The sequence below is a fragment of the Mustela nigripes genome, chromosome 7 (genome assembly GCF_022355385.1).
Source record: "Mustela nigripes isolate SB6536 chromosome 7, MUSNIG.SB6536, whole genome shotgun sequence".
Lineage (NCBI taxonomy): Eukaryota > Metazoa > Chordata > Mammalia > Carnivora > Mustelidae > Mustela > Mustela nigripes.
Genome location: NC_081563.1, coordinates 79,361,893 through 79,382,747, shown reverse-complemented (window position 1 = coordinate 79,382,747; position 20,855 = coordinate 79,361,893). Strand labels below are relative to the sequence as shown.

At 45.8% G+C, this 20,855-nt stretch overlaps 1 protein-coding gene across 5 annotated transcripts in view; it reads right to left on the bottom strand.

The window, feature by feature from the left end:
* Positions 1-20,855, bottom strand: part of SOCS5 (suppressor of cytokine signaling 5) — a 118,239-nt gene that overhangs the window by 17,323 nt on the left and 80,061 nt on the right. For 4 of the 5 annotated variants that reach the window (XR_009405410.1, XR_009405407.1, XR_009405406.1 and 1 more), the window contains exon 2: positions 2,174-2,306. The gene's annotated coding sequence lies outside the window, so the exon portion shown is untranslated. Of the gene's footprint in view, positions 1-2,173; positions 2,307-5,466; positions 5,871-20,855 lie in introns of those variants that run through there. The other variant, XR_009405409.1, reaches the window with a different exon arrangement.

The following is a 20,855-nucleotide window of genomic DNA, read 5'->3' as shown; positions in this document are numbered from 1 at the left end:
CATGTGTTCGTTTCATTAAATGCTGCCTCCACAAAAGTGTGGGCTTGTGCAATTCTCCAAAGACTGTCAACTGGAAGATATCTCAGAATTCCTCGTAAATCAAAAGGTTTCATTTTGCTGCCAAGACAGTCAATTTTCTCTGCCTTGAGTCAGGCCGAGGGGCGGTGCTGGGCTGGGATCTGAGTCAAGAGACCCGCCTGCTGGTCCAGACTCTGCCGATGACCATTGCAGGATGAGAGCAAATCTCTTTTTGTCTCTAAGACCTCAGGTTCCTCCTCTGAAATATGGGTGGTATGTGTGTTGGGGCAGCCTGCTAGAGGGTCTTCTATGCCCTCCACCAATTTGAAAATGCTGGAACTTGATCTTTCCTTCTCTGTCTGCTTCCCTCTACCCTCGCAGACTCCACCTCTCCAGTCCCCTTCCCGCCCTCCTCCTTCCATCGCTGTCACGTCTACCTCTCCTGTCAATCAGACCAGATCAGCCCAGAGCAGGCACTGGAGAAAAAAGGTCTATGCGTTCCTGGCAGACGACAATATTCTAATGCCCTTATTGCAAAAGCAGCCCTTCTTTGGGGTGAAAAGAAGGGCAGCCAAACTCTGTGTTCGTTTCTATTATGGGGTCCAGAAAGGCAGGCGGGGGCTGGGGGTGGGCAGGGACGTTCACTCTTGGAGTTAAGGGTGGATACATTTAGAAGTAAGAGATGGCCTCTGCTCTGGCCTTGGGAAGGGGCCCTGGGCCAGTCCCTGGGGGCTTCATGGTTGCCTGGTGAGCAGGTTCCAGGCCACCCAGAGGGGTCCAAGGCCTGCAGGGGAGGGAGGTGGAGAGTACCCAGGGGGAAGGGCCCTGAGGCAATTCAGCCTCCTAAGAACTGCAGTCTGAGTCGGTCTCCTGTGGAGGAGAGGGGAGAACAGCGAACGTGTTTGGGTTTCTTCACCACTGGGTCCATCTGACTGACAGAGATAGAAACAGAGGACTAGAAAGACTGCCCGGTGAAGGGGTTGGGAGGGAGAGGGAGAGCCAGAGAAAGGGGGAGGGGACAACAGAGAAGCAAAGAAGGGAAAGAGGAAGAGAGAAAAGACAGGAGGGCAGAAGAGAGGAAAGCAGGCAAGAAGGAAGAGAAAAAGGAAAGAAAGAGAACGAGAAAGGAACATGTCCCCCAAAACTCATCATCTAAGTGCTCAACCTCTAAGACTGAGGGGGCAAGGCAGGCATGCGGAGGACCAGCCCTTGGTGGTGGAGGTGGGGGGCAACTTCCCACCATCCCCCTCCTGGGCCCTCCTGGCGCCGACCCTCCAGGCCTCCCCAGCAAAGGCCAGTTCTGAGCTTCCTCATTGCACCAGTCTGTGACTCCTATTTACCCCAAACACAAGTGAGTAATTGCCCCAGAGCTGTGCAAGGAAGCAGCAGGCCTTGTGTGGGGGGGCGAGTCCCAGCAGCCTAATTCGATGGGCACAGAACTGAGGATTCAGAATACAGCACGCACTGTCCCCCTCACTACATCACTAAGTACGCTCTCGACGGTTTTACCACACCAGCACATTTACACATACAAACCCCCTCTATTCCCCACGTTTGGTTTAAAAAATCTCTCCACTCGTCCTGCAAATAAAATCCCATCAAAGACCTATGACCAGTAAGAGCTCTGTCCATCTGTCTGTCGGTTCTGTCCGTCCGTCCATTCATCTAGAGTCTGCCCTTTCAGGGACTTTTAATTGAGTATCTAGAGTGTGCCAGGCACTCTGCTCTTAAGGGGTCAACAGAAAGAGCTCAGGCCTTGCCCTCAAGGGGCACACTTTCTGTAGGGTAAGCACACATAAACAGTTATTAGAATCTATCATGATAAATGGAATAATAAGGGTGTTAGCAATCGTTATCCAGGAAAAACAAAACAAGACAAATCAACCACGCCAGGTGACTGTTACAGGTCACCTGTAACAGAGGGGGGTGCGGGGGGTGTGGCTCCCGGCTTCCAGCAGTAGCCACCCTGCACTCTGCGCCCCCACTGGGAGATAACAGGACTTGGTCAGCGACAGAGCCCTGATGCAGATCTGGCATCTACTTTTCAAAAGAAAATACTGTTTTGTAAATGCGCAAAACTTATTCAGAGTTTAAAGAGTACCTATAAAGAAAGTATCTCTGCAACCGCCCATGAGATCAAGAAATAGTCGCTTACCTATGAAGCATCCCCTGCTCCACACGTCTCCTGATGAAATCTCCCTCCCTTCTCCACAGAGGTGACGTGATTCGGACTTTTCTGGTCACCATTACCTTGCTTTCCTTGATGGTTTTACCTCTCTGTACGCACCCTGAAAATATTAGGGAAAGACGTAAGAGACAAAATGGTCGGATGATAGCCATTTCATACAGTTTAAGCTAGTTGTGTAGCTGATCTTTATGCTCGGTAAATAAACACTTACTGTACGCATTCTTTTTTTCTCAATTGAGATATAATTGACTTTGTGTAGCCTGCCCTGCTGCCTTCTTCTAGGATGCAAGTATAATAAATCCTTTCATTTCATATGCATCCCCAAGTGCAATGTCCATGCGTGTTGGAGTGATCAGTAAAGAACCTACAAGGGACTTACTTCCTTTATAACACATTTCCTAACCACTCTTTTTAAAATTCATTGTTCTTGGGGCGCCTGGGTGGCTCAGTTGGTTGGACGACTGCCTTCGGCTCAGGTCATGATCCTGGAGTCCCGGGATCGAGTCCCACATCGGGCTCCCAGCTCCATGGGGAGTCTGCTTCTCCCTCTGACCTTCTCCTCGCTCATGTTCTCTCTCACTGTCTCTCTCTCAAATAAATAAATAAAATCTTTAAAAAAAAAATAAAATTCATTGTTCTTTTTAATGACTCATTCTTGTTAAACTTTTCATTTTATTTATTCTGTAAGGTTTTTTAAAAATTTATTTATTTATTTATTTACTTACTTACTTACTTATTTGAGAGAAAGCAAATGTGAGAGAGATCACAGAGGGAGAAGGTGAGGGAGAAGCAGAGTCCCAGCTGTGCAGAGAGCCTGATGCAGGGCTGGATCCCAGGACCATGGGATCCTGACCCAAGCTGAAGGCAGATGCTTAATCAACTGAGCCGCCCAGGTGCCCCTATTTTCTAAGATTTTATTTATTTATTTGTTTATTTATTTATTTATTTATCTGAGCACGATCAGGGGGAGCAGTAGGCAGAGGGAGAGGAAGGAGCAAGGAGCTCAATGTGGGGCTCAATCCCAGGATCCTGGGATCATGACCTGAGCTAAAGGCAGACGCTTAACTGACTAAGCCATCCAGGCAAAACCTCCTCCACTCTTTTATTGCAGCATCATTTTTAAAAAGTCTTTTTCTTTTTCCCCAGTGCTCTGTAATCCAACCTCTATCATATGTCAAGTATCCCTATACACGTGAATCTGTTCACGGGCTCTCTCTTAGGTTTCACTGATCTATTTCTCTATGCCTATGATGACACAGTGTCTGAATTACTATAACTTTATAGTAAGTCGTAATTCCTGGTAGGACAATTCCTTCACTTTGTTTTTCTTCTTCTTATTGCACTCTCCTCTGAATTTGACAACAAGTCTACCAAATCCTACATGCAATCATGGGTTGGGATTTTGATTGGAATGCATTGAACCCACATATAAATTTGTGGGAAAGGACATCTTTATACTGCAACTCATCCATTCATGAAGATAGTATACCTCTGCATTCCTTACAGCATCCCTTAATGTCTCTCAATAAAGTTTAATATTTTTTTTTTATAGAAGTCTAGCCTACAGGCCCTTGGAGCCCCATACTGCTGCCATGTCTTCTGGGGCCAACGTGAATGCCCCACAGCACTTTATGGAGCCACTCCAGCTGGAGGCCAGTGTGGAGAGGGTCAAGGTCTGGCAGGCAGCTGCAGAGCTTCAACAGTGCTGTATGCGGAATGCTTGCTGGTAGGTAGACAACCATAAGAACTAGGTAGGTAGGTAGGAAGGTAGGTAGGTAGGTAGGTAGGTAGGTAGGAAGCAGCACCTCCAGGGGCCCAGATCCTGGGATCTGGGCCCCTGGAGATCCTTTATCCTAAAGGATCCTTTATCCTAAAGGCTGGAAAGAAGTTCGCTGAGGCATGCTTTTAAGTGTAAAGCGGTGAATGACTGACTGCCTCCAAGTCTCAAGAAAATGCTTCTCCAGCCAAATGACTTTTAGATATTTCACACCTTTCTTGTGGCCTGGTCCTAGAGCCAAAATTCTACAGAAGTTCATGAGTTTCTTCAAATAAGGAAACTGGGTGAAGGAGGATACTTTAAATAATAATGGCCTCATTCTTTTGGTATAGTGTTTTTATGTTTAAAACCAACAAGAATGTTACCACCAAATACACAACACCTCTTTCATAAGCAAATTACTGTGTTTCTATACTTGGAATAGAAATTGTTTTATTTACTGGATGTATGAATTATTTTATTTACTGGTGCTTACATTTTGGGAAGGGAAACCTTTTTGTTAAAAATTTGAGTATTTGGGGGCACTGGGTGGTGCAGTCCGTTAAGTGTCTGACTTGATTTTGGCTCAGGTCCTGATCTCATGGTCCTGATTTCCAGCTCCAAGTCTGCTCTCTTGTGCTCTCTCTCTCTCTCTCAAACAAATAAATAAATCTTAATTTAAAAATTGAGTATTTCTTTAGTTGTTCCTAAGATTTTATCCCATAACAAAACTTGTTTTTTTCTTTTGAATATAACAGTTTCTAAATGAAAATAAGCAAGTTGAAAACTGGGGGAAGAATAGACTTTATTAATCAAATGATGTTGTGATTTTTCTAAATGAGAAGATTGTTTTACTTGTAACACTAAGTATGGGAGCTGTTTCTTAGCAAACTTGTTTGGAAGATTCATGTTGTGTGGTGATTAGATTGCCTCATCCTGTTTATGAAGCAGATTTGGTCTTTGTCTTAAGTTCCTCTACTTTATAACTGTGGTTGTACTCAAACAAACCGCATTATTTCATATCTTTAAAAAAGATGTTTAAATAGTGGAATAATGGAATATTGGAATAATGGAAAATACAACCTAAATGAATTATTAATGTCACAAGTATTTTACTTCGATGATGTGCCTTTGATTCAATTTGGGACACTTTTAAAAGGGTACTTTATTTGTGTTTGTAATAATCTTCAATGAGTTTGGAAATGAAATTTCTGCTTAATTCATAATTTTCCTAAAGTCTAACATTTTATTAGACTCAGTCATAAATACCTCATTTTTGATGAAAGTGTAAATGATCACTTTTTTAAAAATTTCATTGTCTCATGTTTATTGTCCATGTATTGAAAAAAAACTCATTTTAGGTATGTTTCTTTTATACCCAGCAATCTTGCAAAACTCTCTTATTAGTCAAGTAATATTAGTAGACCCTTGGGTTTTTATTCACATAATGTTATTTGTACATATTCAAAGTTTTGTTTATGTTTTTCTCAATCTTAGCCCTTACTTTTTTTTTTCTTTTTTACTGAAATGGGTAGGACTTCCAGCACAATGTTGATAGAAATGGTGACACTTCTTGTCTTGTTTTCCATCTCAAAGGCAGTGGTTGGACAAGACGATCTCTTGAGTGCCTTCCAACGCCCAAATCTTGATTTTCCTCATGATCATATTCTTTCTGGATAAGGCAGCTACTCAGCCTTCTGGAGTCTTTCTCCCAGTCCAGAATAAGAGTCATGATTTGTATCCAGGTCTTCAATAGTTGCATACGCCCAGTCTGAATCCAGAAGATCTTAAGAGTTTGATCTCTTATTCTTCAATACGTCATACTTATGGAAATCATTTACTCCCAAAAGTCAGTTCCTCCCCAAAGTCTCAAACTATTTCTGGTTCACATTTTGAAACATGAATTAAAAAAACAAAACAAAACAAAACAAAACAAAAAAACCTGTTATGAATGAGAGGTTGGCTATGTGTTCTTTCTTTCTTAAAACTCTCCCTGTTCAAATGGAGATGCAACGTTGGGGGTTTGGGGAGTAGGAAAAGAATAAATGAAACAAGATGGGATCGGGAGAGAGACAAACCATAAGAGGCTCTTAATCTCACAAAACAAACTGGGGGTTGCTGGGAGGAGGGGGGTGGGAGAAGGGGTTGAGGTTATGGACATTGGGGAGGGTATGTGCTATGGTGAGTGCTGTGAAGTGTGTAAACCTGGCGATTCACAGACCTGTACCCCTGGGGCTAATAATACATTATATGTTTATTTAAAAAAAATTAAAAAATAAAAAAAAAAAACCCTCCTTGTTATCCTTCAAGGAGGTAGAGGAGGATAATGACTTTTCCCCCTAGTCTAACCCCTGCCTAAAAGACCAGTCATGCTGTGCTGTGCTATCTTCTCTGGGGTCTCCAAGCTGCATCCAGTGGTAAGGACACCAGGTGCAGCACAACTGGGCTCACCTGACTAGCCCTCTTTCACTACCAATACCTAATATTCTACCTTTATGAAGGTGATAAAACAAACAGCTATTGGATGAAAGTTTATGAAACAAGAATTGAGGCTCATGTTCTCCATGTTGTTCCATCTTCCTCGTACAGGAAGGAGGCACAGATATGACAGACCTTTGAACAATGTGGGGTGAGAGATGCCAACCCTCCATGCAGTCAAAAATTCACAAACAACTTTTGACGACCCAAAACTTAACTACCAATAGCCTACCATTCACCGTAAGCCTTACTGATAATGGAAACAGTCAATTAACACATATTGTGTATGTTATATGTAATAAGTTCTGCATTCTTACAAGAAAGTCAGCTACATAAAACAAAATGTTATTAAGAAAATCATGAGAGAAAATACATTTACAGTACCCTATTGTAAAAAGCCCACATATAAGTGGACCCATGCAGTCCAATCCCCTGTTGTTCTAGGGTCAACTGAGCATTTCTTTTGAAATTTAATATCTGCATAGTTGGTTTCTCCTGTTGAACAGTTAGGTTTCTGCAACGGGGTAAACACTTTTAGATGGATTTTCATATACTGTAAATCTTGTTGTTCGGGGGTTTCTGGTCCCCCGAAGCAATGTTTGGGGCATGAGGTGAGAGGGAGGCATATAAAATATCAGCTCAACTCATTCAGACGAGATTGTTGTCTGCATCAATAGCAAGTCTCTTGGATGAAATGTGGTCATGGTTAAAGGAAAGGGTTTTCTAAATTCCTTTAGCTCTCATGTAAGAGTTGGGTCTGCCCGACTAGTTCTGAGAAAACGAAGAGGGAACACCTGCTCCTTCTATTCTGCTAGACCGTGAGCAGGAGATGGGGGTAGAGAGAACAGATGGATCATACACCAAGGTTTTTCTCTGCTGCCACCATTCTTGCCTCCACCACCTTTCCCACACATAATCTGGCACTCTGGGAGTTCCCGAAGCATCCAGAAAAGTATGAAGGCGACAATTAGTGTCTGGGCCAGGGATCCCTTACCTGTGCAGGTGGGGGAAGAGTGCAAGTCCCGGAGAAGCAGCCATGTAATGACATGGAGGAGCAGCAGGAAGCCGTAGCTAGGGAAGCATGAGATAGCGCCAGAGCAGGTGCCAAGTGCTCACTCGCACAACAGGCAGGGACCATGGGTTCCAGGGATGCATCCCGGCATAGCACCCCAGAAAGCCAGATGGGGTCCATCCCACTGAGGTGGTCACCAGTGCAGGAAGTGGGCTAGTCCAGCCTCTTGCGGAGGAGGGCAGTGAGAATCCAGCATAGGTCGCAGGGACTCAAAGACCCTCTCCCAGCTGCCACGAGGAGCTGGTCACAACCATTGGCCATACTGGGTTCAGAAGCAGAGAAAGCAGTCTCCCAAAGGTTGAGATTCACTTGAGTCATACAAGTTATTTAAGACCATCTTAGTGATTGAGTTAGATTGGAATCTAATTCCAGTCTAATTTTAGACTAATTTGTCTAAATTTACCAATTTAAGTAAAAACTAATGTTGGTATAAAGAATACATTAATATTGGGGTGCCTGGTGGCTCAGTTGTTAAGTGTCTGACTTCAGCTCAGGTCATGATCCCAGGGTCCTGTGATCAAGACCCATGTCAGGATCCCTGCTCGGCTGGGAGCCTGCTTCTGCCTCTTGCACTCCCCCGTTTGTGTTCCTGCTCTCACTGTCTCTGTCAAACAAATAAATAAAATCTTTTTAAAAAAAGAGAATACATTAATATTACATATTAAAACTTTTTTTTCAACTTAAGCTTTCTTCTTTTTCCTCTGATTTTATAAGAAATTTTAAAACCTTTTCATGGGCTCCTAAAACTGTCATGGGCTCCAGGTGTCATGCCCATCGCATCTGCCCTTGCCCTGGGCATGCCTCATTGTTCTTGTCTTTCTCCTCTGTAAAATGGGTTTGCTGGACTACATGACGGAATGCACACAAGACTTAGGCTCATGGTGATAACACTGGTTTCTTTTCTTCATTTCCATGGACTTGATTTTCTATTTCAGTGATCTTGCTGCATGTGTGGTTTTTATTGTGAGTCACCTTCAAATTCTCTTTGGAAGTAGAAGGGGTATAACTTAGAAATTCAAATTCCTTTTTACTTCCTCAGCACTTAGCACAATGCCTTGCTTTATATCCTCAATCCTTGTTTGTTGACTGTGCCGGTAAATGGCTCTCTCCCTTCCCAGCCTCCGCCCACCACCCCGTCCCACGCAGGGCCTAATACAATCCAGAAGCAACCTTCCTCTGTTTCTTTTTCCTCTCCTCTCTCCCTCAAAATTCTTCTTTCCTCAGTGGCCTGGGCTCAGCAGGACATAAGAGTGAGGACAGTTCCACCAAACCCAGTGATCTCCTCACAGCCCACTGGGGTTGGATTCTAACCCTGTCCTGTCAACGAGGAACCTGTGGCGCAAAAAGTAAGGAATTCACTCAGCAAATGCTGAGACATGGATTTGAACCCTGGCCTCTCTGACTATGACATGGGTGTGATGGGTTAAGCCTCCATGATTTGCAGTTTTTACATTGGACTCCTCGGGGAGGTAACCCGAAGAAGGCCTTTCCAGACATGAGAGAGATGTCTGTAGACACTTTGGGGGATTTCTTCACGAGGTTCAAATCAAACACTGAAGTCCCCACAGGCATGGGCTAATAAGCTTTACCACTCTCACCTGTGCCCCACCATCCACCAAGCTGAAAGTTTCTGTTGAAACCCCCTTCTTGAACGTTAGAGGCCAGTGATGCCAGAAGTAAGGGTGAACAACAAGGAGCCACAGAGATCAAGCTAAGGGGTTAAAACGTTGTGTCCGTCAAGAGGCCTGAACACGTTTCCTTCATAAGCCAGACATCTGGGTGCTTGTCCTTGACCCAGCCTGGAGCCTTGCTGATGGTAGCAGTGCAACAACGAGGGAGCGCCTGTGAGGCCTTAGAGCCAGCAGCACGTGGCAGAAACATTGGCCCAACAGGACCCAACACGTCACCACCCTTCGAGCACCTACTGTGTGCTGCGTGCTGGGGAGAGACGCGGGAATAAAATGTCTTCCCGCTGATCCAAGAGAAGGCAAGGCAAAATTTGCCCCGTGACAGGATAAAATCTGCAATTAAAAAAAAAAAAACCCCGAGGCATGTGAAAGTTTATTTATGTCTTATTACACAAGCTCCTCCATTCTCTGCCTCCGCCCCCACCCCCAATCTGTCATATTCGGGGATCTGGGGCTCCGAGCATTAGAATGAATTAAATAGATTCGGTGGCATGTCAGGGCTGGGAGGCGGAGAAAAGAAGGTGCAAGAATGAGATGTGGAGGGACAAGTTCAAAAAAGAGCGGATATTGGAAGTCAAAGCATGATCTCTGGGAGCAGAGACTGCGGGTCAGACAGACACCTGGAATGTTCCAGTTGGAACCATCATGTTCTCAATAATAGTGGCAGTCTCACATTTCATGAATGCATCCACTGCCAGGCCCCCTTCTAAGCCTTTTACACATATTAGCCCACGTTATCTTCCCAAGTACTTTGGGAGGTAGCTTCTATTGCAAACCCTATATTACTGATGAGAAGCCAGAGAGGACCAGGGACTTGAGCCACCACCATGCCACCAAGAGGCACCTCCTACCCCACCTAACCGTCATGCACCTGGGGCCTCTGCCCAGGTGGGACTGTGGGGCAGGTGAGGTCTGGGTCGCCTGTGGGCTATGGCCCCCGCCCAGAAGGGCTTGGAGCAGAAAGTGGGGAGTGGGACTGCATCCTGGCTCAACTGCTGACCTGGTGGCTTTGGGCAAGTTCCTCGCCCTTTTCGTGTCTCTGGTTCCTTGTACAATGAATGAGGGTCGATGATGGTGGCGACACAGCACACCTCATAGGGTGGGTGATGGTTTAATACGGTTCTGCACAAAAGGGGTTTAACACAGTGCCTGGTCCAAGTGCTCAGCGAATGGCAGGCGGCCCTGAGACTATGATTGGATTCCTAGGAGAGCTCCCACCACCCCACAGGGCTTTGTGGACCACCCGCACACTCCGGTTCACTCAGCACCAGTGTCTGGTCCAGCCTTCCGCACTCACACAGCCCAGCCGGCGACTCACAGTGGCACCACAGAGAGGCAGAAGACTGAGGATGAGCAGCCCTGCCTGTGGAGCCTGGCCTCAAACCCATGTCCATGGTGGGAAATGGGGATGACTGCCCCGGACCCATGGGAACACCTCAGACGCGGGAGGCCTGTGACAGGCCACAGGGATGCTGGAGACACCGGCTGGTTCCTACCTCTGAGGGGTTATGGTCTGGCAGAGGCACGTGGCTCTCCCACATGAACCAATTAGTGGACCAGGCAGGATTTCCCCAGCACCGCACAAATCCTGGACTAAAAGAGCGGGTGTGAGCAGAGCAGAGAGGGAGAAGGCCAAGGGGCTACAAGAAGTGATGTGTGTGTGTGTGCTCTGTGACTTGGCTACCCCAAGGGCTTTGGCTGACCTCCACGCTTTTGACTAGGCATGTAGAATTTTCTTTCTCCTTTTGGTAAGGGGGCAACACTGTAGCCAGAGGTGAGGCACAGCCAAGCCATAGGGCCTCCTTCTCAGGGCCACTCTGGGCTGGGCTCACGCTGCAGTATTACCAGTAGATGGGCCAATAAAAAGAAGCCCTTCAAAGATGTGCTCATGCAGATGATTCTATCCCACCTGTCAACAAGGGAGGCCTGGCAACCATCTGTTAGATTCTTTATTCCCACCCCTCCCCTTTCATTTTTAACCACAGATTTTCACAGTTTGCATTACTTATTTAAATCTGTTATTTAAAAAAAAAAATACATGTATTGCTAAGTAAGCTGATGGCAGCTTCTGCCCATTGAAGCCTCTTCTTCCCATTTTCCATGGCTGCCTGGGATACGTGGGAGATCCTTATATGCAAGCTTGTGTCCTTTGAGCAGGCTGGATTTAAGATTCAGGATTTAGGACTTGATGCTCTGTACTTGAGTTGGGGGAGGGGCACGCAGAGCCAGAATTTCAGCCTTGGGGCTTTGTTGCTGACTCTCCTGGTCCCTGACTGTGAAATTTAATGGGACACAACCTTAAGACTAACAATGAGCTCTGGGTTTCTCAATCTTTACCATGGGGAATGTCGATCCCTGCTTGAACCCAGAGATGACACCGCATGCTTAAATTCAATGCTCTTTAAGTCATGCTGCATAGCCAAACCATCAGTCAGTTATTAAGCACCTACTGCGTACCAGACCCTGGACGCCAGGCAACAGCACTACCTCGGAGTGAGAGACGAAGTCCCTATTCTCATGGAATTGACACTTCAGTGCAGGAGAGACAGACCAGAAAAGCCAGTAAGGACAACTGGGGTCAGTGCTGTGAAAGAAACTAATGGGACCATATAAAGAAAGAATAGTGAGAAGGACCTCTGGGCAAGGAGAGCCCCTGGGGAGTGACGTGGGAGCTGGGACCGGAGGATAAGAGGCAGGAACAATCCTGCTCACTCACAGATGGAAAGCCAGCACAGAATCACCGAGGTACAAAGGGCCTGACATATTTGAAGAGCAGGAGAATAATCTCGCCCTGGGGCTCCTTCCCACGCCCTACCCTTCAAGACACTGAGGTCTCCTGCCGGCCATCTCTGTCTTAGGTGCTCCTCAAGACTGGGGAGGACCAGACCCTGTGCTTGTGTCATTCCTGCAGAGCACCCTGAGGGGCCTGGCCTCCCGGCTCGCCCAGTGGCTCCAGGCATTGCCTGCCTACACCTGGCCAAAGGCCCACAGGAGATCTGAAACCTCCTCTCCCCAACACCGGCTTGTCTCTTGTCTTCCCCCTCAACTCCCGCACTGGCCAGCAGCAGCCAGCTCCCCGGCCCTGCTGCCTTCTTGAGTCTCCAATCCCTCCCCCACAGCCTCATCAGCCAGCTTGGTTTTTGCTGTGGTCACAGAGCCCCATTCACTTCTCCCGTCCAAACCTTCAGCCTTCCACACACTGCCAGGAGGGCGCTACTGCCCATGGGCCTTTCTTTCCAGAGACAGCGGATCATTTCTTCAAGGCTTCTTCTGATGCCACTCCCTTCCACACTCCCAGATGCCTTTCTCCCTCCTCCCCCTATGTTCTTGGCACTTCACTGTAACACTTATCTATTGCTAATGTTTGAATCTCTTCTTAGGTTCCCAAGGTCAAGGTCTGAAGCACGTTTATATTTTTCTTCCTAATACCTGATGCAGAGGAGATGATCAGTAAAGATTTGTTGAATGAATCCCTCATGAGCCCCTTGGAATAATGGCCTCCTTCATTTACTCAGCATTCACCAAAGCTCTTTCAAAACTCTGTCCTGTTCTCTGCTCACAACATTCTGTAAGAGCAGATGATGACCCATAGCACAGACAGGGAAGTGGAGAAACATTATCTGACTTACTCTAGAGTGTACACTAATTAATGGCAGGCGGGGACCCAGGCCTAATGGCCTATTCCTAGTCCAGAGCTCTTCAGCAGTCTCAAAGCATCCAAAGCCTGGAGCCAGAAAAACAGAAAATTTCTCAGAATTAACATTAAAATATAGGTTGAATGTACAAAGCTCACCCAGTTATGACACAAACTTTATTAAAGTGTATCTTAGGATATGAGCTAATACAGCCTCTCAAGCATTCATGCAAGAAGCATTTATTGAGCACCTATTGTATACTGGGCTTTGCTCTGGGAGACTCTAAGGAATTACAAATCTCTCCTTCATAGCATTTATAATTATTCAGGGGGAAGAACCCACAGTGACACAACAAATGGAGGACAGAAATCAGTATAAGGTGTTACATAGGTAGATACAGAAGCTCTAGATGGCACTGGGTTATTTCAGAAAGCCTCCTGGAGAAGGTACTAGGAGGTCATTCCTATGGGAGGGGGGAGTGAGAGTGGAGAGGAGGAGTGGAAATGAAGAGCAGGGACAGAAAGACACAGTGGAAATGGGGGCAGCCCAGGGACTGGCTGGAGTGAGGAGCTTCAGGGGGACACCTGTGGGAGTGTTGCTTCTGGAAACCAGCAGAGAATCTTGAGATGGTCTTCCTGGATGTCCTTTCCACAAGCATTTCTCTGCTTCAGTTGCCAGAAGCAGTTTTAAGGAAAACTAACTCAATCTCTGCACAGAATAGATGCCTTGTTCCAGGGGATTCTAAGAGGGTAGGATCTGTCTTCTGATTCTACTTAGCTCAACTCAACTCAGCTCAGCCTAGCTCAACTGAGCTCCACTCAGTTCAGCTCAACTCAGGTCAACTCTGTTCAGCTTAGCTCAGATCAACTCCACTCAACTGAGCTCCACTCAATTCAGCTCAACTCAACTAAACTCAGTCAGCTCAGCTCAACCTCCGCTCAGCTCAGTTTAACCTCTCTCTTCACACGACCTGCCAGCCATAGGTCAGCACCTTCCTATCTTCAACCGCTACAGACAAAACTGGTAATATAGGTAAAACACATAAATAGAGAAAATTTCTCTTTTCTGTCCCAACCTTAATCATGACACTACATGCCCCTTTACCTCTTCCTTCTCCCCTCCCAGGCTCTCCTAATAAGAAGCAAGAGCCCAGCTCCTTTAGTGAATATGGGAGCTGGGGGATGGTTGGCAGTCTCCAGCCATTATGGGAAAGCCTCTGGAGGACACAGGCCAGCAGAGTGTGACTCCTCTTCTCCCCTTGCAAATGGAGCCCATGGTGAAATGGGCAGGAGGACAGAAGGGGTCATTGCAGGCCAATGGCCTCACCTGACCTGACACTGAGGTTGTGCTGGAATACTAGTGAGGCTCCAGAGTGTCCTTAGGTTGGCTATAAAGGTTATAAGAAGGTTCCTAAAAGACCAAGTACTTGTGAATTTCATGGAAAAGCAGGTTTGGTGGGGCCCTTCTTTATTCCTTTGTTCAGAGCCAGGCCTCAGGGCTGACTGGACAGTAGGCAAGGCAAGGTTCTACATTCTCTCATTCTTTCCTCGAGCAACTGCTCATGCATTTTAGCAACTCTTTAACCTCAAAGACCCTCAAAGTTGGTCACTGTGTAGCTGTGTAGATCACATGCATCTCTGGCTGAGCCCACTGGCCTTATCACAACACCCTTGAGTTGTTGTTCATACCCTATAGAGGCCACCAAGTAGAAAGTCATATAGTCCCATACTGCTCCTCATGGGTCAACACAGGAGACAGTCACTGATGAAAACATCTATAGTATTCCAACACATTTCCTGGGGAAATTTTCCTTACTTCTTTTCATAACTTCTCTCAAGGCGTAAAATCCCTTATCCAGCTCTAACCTGAAATTAATCTCCTACTACAGTATCAGCCAGTTCTTTTGGTCTGATCCTCAGAGACTGCCCATTGAGGGAGGAATGCCAGGCTCTGCACCATTACTGGGAGTGGATGGCTGGGGAAAAGAAACAAAAGAGGAGGGGAAATTCCTACAGCCATTTTGAAATAAGAGGAATTGTGGTAGATGCTGAAATAACTGATTGCTACGGTTTATTGAGCACTCCCTCAATGGACTTTACAACCATCCCATTTGAGCATCACATGGAGGCCTCATTAGCTATCCTACAAATAAGGAAACTAGAGCCTCAGAGATGAAGTTACCCGCCTGATGGCATAGTAGCTGAGGGCAAAGCTCAGATCTATGTAAAGGCTTATGATCTCAACCTTATAATATTCATGTATTTAAAAAAATTATGGAGTATCTACTACATGCCAGGCATGGTTATAGTCATTGAGAACATGGGCAAATACAAATACAGACAAATATCCCTGCCTCACCTATTTCGGAGACATTCACAGAATCACAACTGCCGTGGGGATGTAAGTATTCAGTACAGATGAGTCAGAGTGGCCCAGAGACACTGAGTGGCATGCTCTTGGTCACTTAGGATGTCCAAAGGAAGAATCAGGTGTCCTGAGTCTTGGCCTCCCCTTGCTATTGTTCCCCATCTTTGGAAGTGAACGTTCACCAGACAGTCATAAGGCCTTTGATTTTTTGGATTCCTTGCCTGGGAAGTCCTCCTCCATGCTTTGGCGGGCTTTTCCTTCCCCAGGACCTCGTCTTAAGGCCTGGGACCCTAGTGTACTGAGCTGTCTGGGTGCCTGCTGCTTGCAGAGGGCTATGCTCTTTGTCCTAGACCTTCATCTTCTGGAAGTGCATAAATGCATGGCATTAAATTTTTTTTAATGCATGATATTTATGAGTTTTTTTTCCTCCTGGGGCCACACCATGTTCTGAAATGTGAACATGGCAAGCAGGATGGTTACATTTTTAGATCAGTAAGTACAACCAGATGTGTGGATGGGGCTGAAGAAACACAGCAAACTTTTGAGAGGTATGCAGGGCCCTTCGACATGGCCTGTTTCTCTCATCTCGTCTCTGGGGAAATGAGTTCATGACTGGAAAAAAGAAAAGAAAAAAATGCACAGGTCTAAGTGCTCTCCAAATGAGTACCAGGTTCATGTACCCCTGGCCAAGCAGGGGGCCTGGTCCTGCATTCGTGCACCCATCTCTCAGTGATGGCAGACAATTGCCAGGTGCCTGACCCAGTTCTCTCTCATCTCAGTCCAACACACAACCATGAAACTGATGAGGAAAATGCAGGTCAGTCTGGCTTAGTAATTTGGGCAGAGTCACACAGGTAGGCAGCAGCAGGGCTGAGATTCACAGCAGGACGATTGGACTCCAAAGTCCATTTTCCTTAGACCACCACATCATCTCTTTAGAGCAGTCTCTCACTCCCCAGGAAGGCACTGGTGAGGGGTGGGAGACCTGCCAGGCTCCAGCAAGCTGTGGAGGCTCTATCCCAGGTAACAGTGGGAAACACCTTCCAGCAGTGTTGGGGCAGGCAGTGATAAGGACACAGGGGGGTAAAAAGTAGAAGTCAGTCCTGAGGAATTCAAAACCAAAAGTGAGGCAAAACACAGGAGCATCTGTAAGTTGTGAATGGCACATTTCACTACACAATCACGCTTCAACTTGCTTTTGGGGAAGCACTTAAAGCAAGTGCTTTAAAAGTTCTGAACTGTGACCTAGAGTAATGTGGGAAGCATTTCAGGTGGAGGGATTTAAGCTGCATCTTGAAGGGCAGGAAGAATTTGGAGAGGGAGAAGGTTATGAAAAGGTAAGACGCTGAGAGTGTGTAAAAGGGCTGCAGCACAGAAGGGGATTAAAGGGGTGGGATTGGGGAGATGAGAAATAATATGTATTAAGCACTAATCATGTGCCATCAACTGTGCTGGAGGGCTTCTATGTATTAGCTTATTAACTTCAGTCAATTATATTTAGTTTTAATTTACATGTAAGAAAATACATACATTTTAAGGGTACAACATAGCCTCAGTGACCTGTGCAATAATATCAACCAGTTTGATGTCCATGAATTTGGAATTCCAGATAGACAAGAGGAAGAAACAGAAAAAAAAATGTTTCAAGAAATTATGGCCATATTTTTCCTTCAAATTTGGTGAGAACTATAAACATATAAATCCAAATGTGTTACACAATATGATTGAGTTTCTGAAAAACAGTGACAAAGAGAACATCTTTAAAGCACCCAGAGAAAAAAGACACATTTTGTACAAAGGAACAGAGAAAATTAATCACGGACTTATTATTAGAAACTATGCACTCCAGAAGACAGTGGAATGCGTCTTAAAGTGTTGAAAGGAAAAAAAAATGTCAACCCGGAATTTTAAATCTAGCAAAAAAATAATTCAAAAGTGAAGGTGAAATGATGACTTTTTCAGACAGATGAAAAGATGAGGGCATTTGTTGCCAGTAGGCCTGAACTTAAAAAATATTACAGTTCTTCAGGCAGTAGGAAAATGGTGCCAGATGGAAAGCTGGATCAACACAAAAGACTGGAGAGACTGGGAAATGGTAAATATGTGGATAAAAATAAAAGACCTTTTTATCCCCCCTCATTTAAAATTTTTGCAAAAAAAAAAAAAGATTTAAAGCAAAAGAATGTATTGTGGGGTTAATAACACATGCAGCAATAAAACATCTGACAACAATAGTACAGAGTACAGAGGGAAAATGGAAGTATGGGAGGTTGGGAGGTTCTGATATGTGAAGTAGTGTAATATTATTTGAAGTTAGGTTGTGATATATTTATTTCAAGCTCTAGAGAAGCTACTAAAAAAACCAAAATGATATAGTTAGCAAGTCAATAATGGGGATAAAATGGAATACCAAAAAAGTACAATTAATGCAAAAGAAGACAAAAAGAATAAAAAGGAAACAAAGAACAGATGGGACAAATAGAAAATAAGTAGCCAGATGGTAGATATAAACCTGACTCTATCAATTACATTAAATGTAAATGATCTAAACTCTTTCCCTTGATGAGCAGATAGCTTTCAGAAACAGACTCTCTCCCTCTTGAGGTGGGACTCTTGCACTAAACCCTCAAGGATCGAAGTGGAAGGGATGGTGACCACTGGAAGGGAGCCTTGACTCAACTGGCTCTCATGGGAGCTGGGACCTGAGATGGGCAATCTATCCTGAGCTAAGGCTATACTCCCCATTTTTCCAGGAACTGGGTCCTCTAGCTGTTGGCCCCTGGCTCTTTCAGGACCTCAGCCCACATGTGATCATCATGGTAAGCATGTACTTCTCTCCCCTTTCGGCACCACAACCTTCTGCTTTGGCTCCCATTTCCAAATGTCAGCAACCTCTCAGTTTCTCATACTTATGCCCTGAAATCTTAGCGTGTCCTGGATCACCTTTTTTTAATCAGGCCACGGCTCAGAAGAGGTAACCTCAGGTCAGAATCCCATGCTGGTAGGTAGTTGTACCTGTAAGGGGAGGAGGGGCAGATTCTCATGGGAGTGGGCCATTGGAGAGTGAACAAGATTGGCCTTACATTAAAGAATTCACAGAAACAAAGTTTCCATGTGGCAATAGCCAGACTTAGACCTTGAAGGCCTGAACATGAGCTAAAAGATCATTAGTTCACATTGTCCTTCTTGCCTTCTTGTAGAACTGGGCATAAGGTCATAGGATCCATATATGACTCTCTTATTAAAGATCTTCCTTTATGTCTGATTCCAGCAGAGAAGTTTCATAATTTGCTTGGTTAATTCCTCACTTTCCTGGGAGGGAACAGAAAGTTAGAGTGAAATGCTGGTCAAGCCAAATTGCAATTCCCTGCAGGTGTTGGACATGATAAACTGGCAGGTGTTTGAGTAGAAAGAGCATTGATCAACCTCCCCACCCCAAATCAGGAGACTCAGACTCCCTCTGGGACTCTGAGTTCTCCCATCCTTAGGGCCGGCCCTGCTCAATGTGGGGACTGAGCAGCAGGGTGAGGCCTGGAGGGATCTGGAGTCAGCAGAGTTGGGGTAGGGCCCCTGCTTCCAGCTCCATAGACAGCCCTGCCAGGATGGCTTGGAGCTGTTCCCTGGCCTGGGACCACCCCTGGGAAGCAACAGGCTACAGGCTCTGAGATAGGGCATCAGAACTGCTGGAAGGGTCACAGAATTCTGCCAGAGCTAAAGCTGACATGGCCTCAGAGCAGCCCATGGAACCTGGGGTCAGGAGACTAAGAAGCCCAGCCCTGCTCAAGAGAGCCTCGAAGTGACCACACTTTCTTATTCCTGCTTTCATCATATTAACCCAGGAATAACCAGTGTTTTCAGCATCCTAAATCACATATTTGGAAGCTGCATCAGGCTAGAAAAACACAAAACCTACAGAGTTGGCCAGGTTCAGATTGCCTTCAGACTTGTCACACTTGATCCTGTACTCAGCCCCATGTCACCAGGTTGTCCTGCCTCAACAAGGCCAGATACTGTCGTTGTCCTTGTTGAGACACCAGCCAAGTTCCAATGTTCTAGCCAAATGTCGCCATCTCCAGAACCACTTGCAAGAACTTAGACTTGGAAATCGGCTTGGTAAAGAGAGCTTGACAGAGAAATCCAGCCAGCTGTAGGGGGTGGGGGACTGGATGGGCGGGGGCTGTGGAATCAAGGTGGGCAGGACTGCCTCGGGCCTCAGATGGCCATCTAGGTGCCTCTAGGGACTTGATCTCTGCCCCCAGGGGGACAGGACTATCCTGACTGGCCCCACCTCAGGGACTAAACCCTCGGGGTCCTGCAGACCTCCCTGATTCCAGCATGTTGTAAGATTGAGTGAGGCCACATGCCAGCCTCTGGGGGAGCCCTCACCCACTCTGGTAGGGTGCTACCTACTATAATTGGGTCACCACAGCACATTAGCCAGCCTGTCAGATATGGGAATACGACCCCCTTTGCCTTACTCACTGCACCAGACTATTAGATCAGTGCAAAACAGAAGAGCTGTGCAAATATCCATGCACTGAAAAAAGGTAACGATAGCACCTGCTGGAAAGACATTTAACCTGAAGGCCTTATTTTGTTACTCACAGCATTTGCCTGCAAAAAAGTCAAGAGGGATCTCCTTTCCCTTTTGCTATACTAGACACCAGATGAGATGTCTTCCCCCTTACTTTGTGGAAACTGCATCTCACCAATGCATTTGGTAAAGGAAACCAGCCCTGGTAGCTACTGTGTGCAGTAAGTCATGATTGTGGTTATGGTTATGGTTAATTGTCTTGGGGTGGACTAACCACCTAGAAATTTAGAGCATGTATGTAGCAGGAGAGCACTTGGACAGTCTCCAGGTGGCTGGACGGGTAACATAAACTGGAGAGCGGCCGGAGGGGCCAACGTTTTCTACCTGGCCCCTGACTCAACCCTGGGGCACAGAGCCCACGCAGGCTCTGCCAAGGGATTCCTCCAAACTTGCTCTAACGGCCTCGTCCGCTCCTTCCTTTTCTCCCTAGCAGTGGTTTCTGTTTCCCTTGAGCAGTTTTGGTTAGATTTATTCCTGGGTACCTGATTTGTTTTTATTCTATCCTAAGTGGCATTTAGTTTTAACAGAGAGAGGTTGGCCATTTGGGAAGCTGGCAGTCTGGTCCCTGACTTGAGGCCAGTTTGGGCCCCCAGAGGAAGCAAGCTCTCAGGCCACCTCGCTACTCTTTCTGCTTCATTCCTTGCTGGTGATTTGAGTTTCATTCTGCTATCATTTCCTTCTGTCTAAAACAAAACAAAACAAAACTGCCTTTAGCATTGCTTTGTGCTGGGGCCAAAATCTCTTAGTTTTCTTTCATCGCGAATGGCCTTATGTTACCTTCATTCATGAGGGAGATTTTTGCCCGATAGAAAGTTTTGGGCTGACAGATTTCCTTTTCGCCCTTCGAAACTCTTGTTCTCCTCTCCTGGCCATCACAGTTTCTAATGAGAAGTCAGCTCCTCACTCAAGAGTTGTTCCCTGTATGTAAATGTTGTTCTTTTCTTGTTTCTTCTGCAAGGTTGTCCTTTGTATTTGGCTTCCAATAGTTTGACCATAAAATGCTTTAGTATATAGCCCCCTTGATTTCTCTGAATACTCTGAAGGTATATATTTATGTTT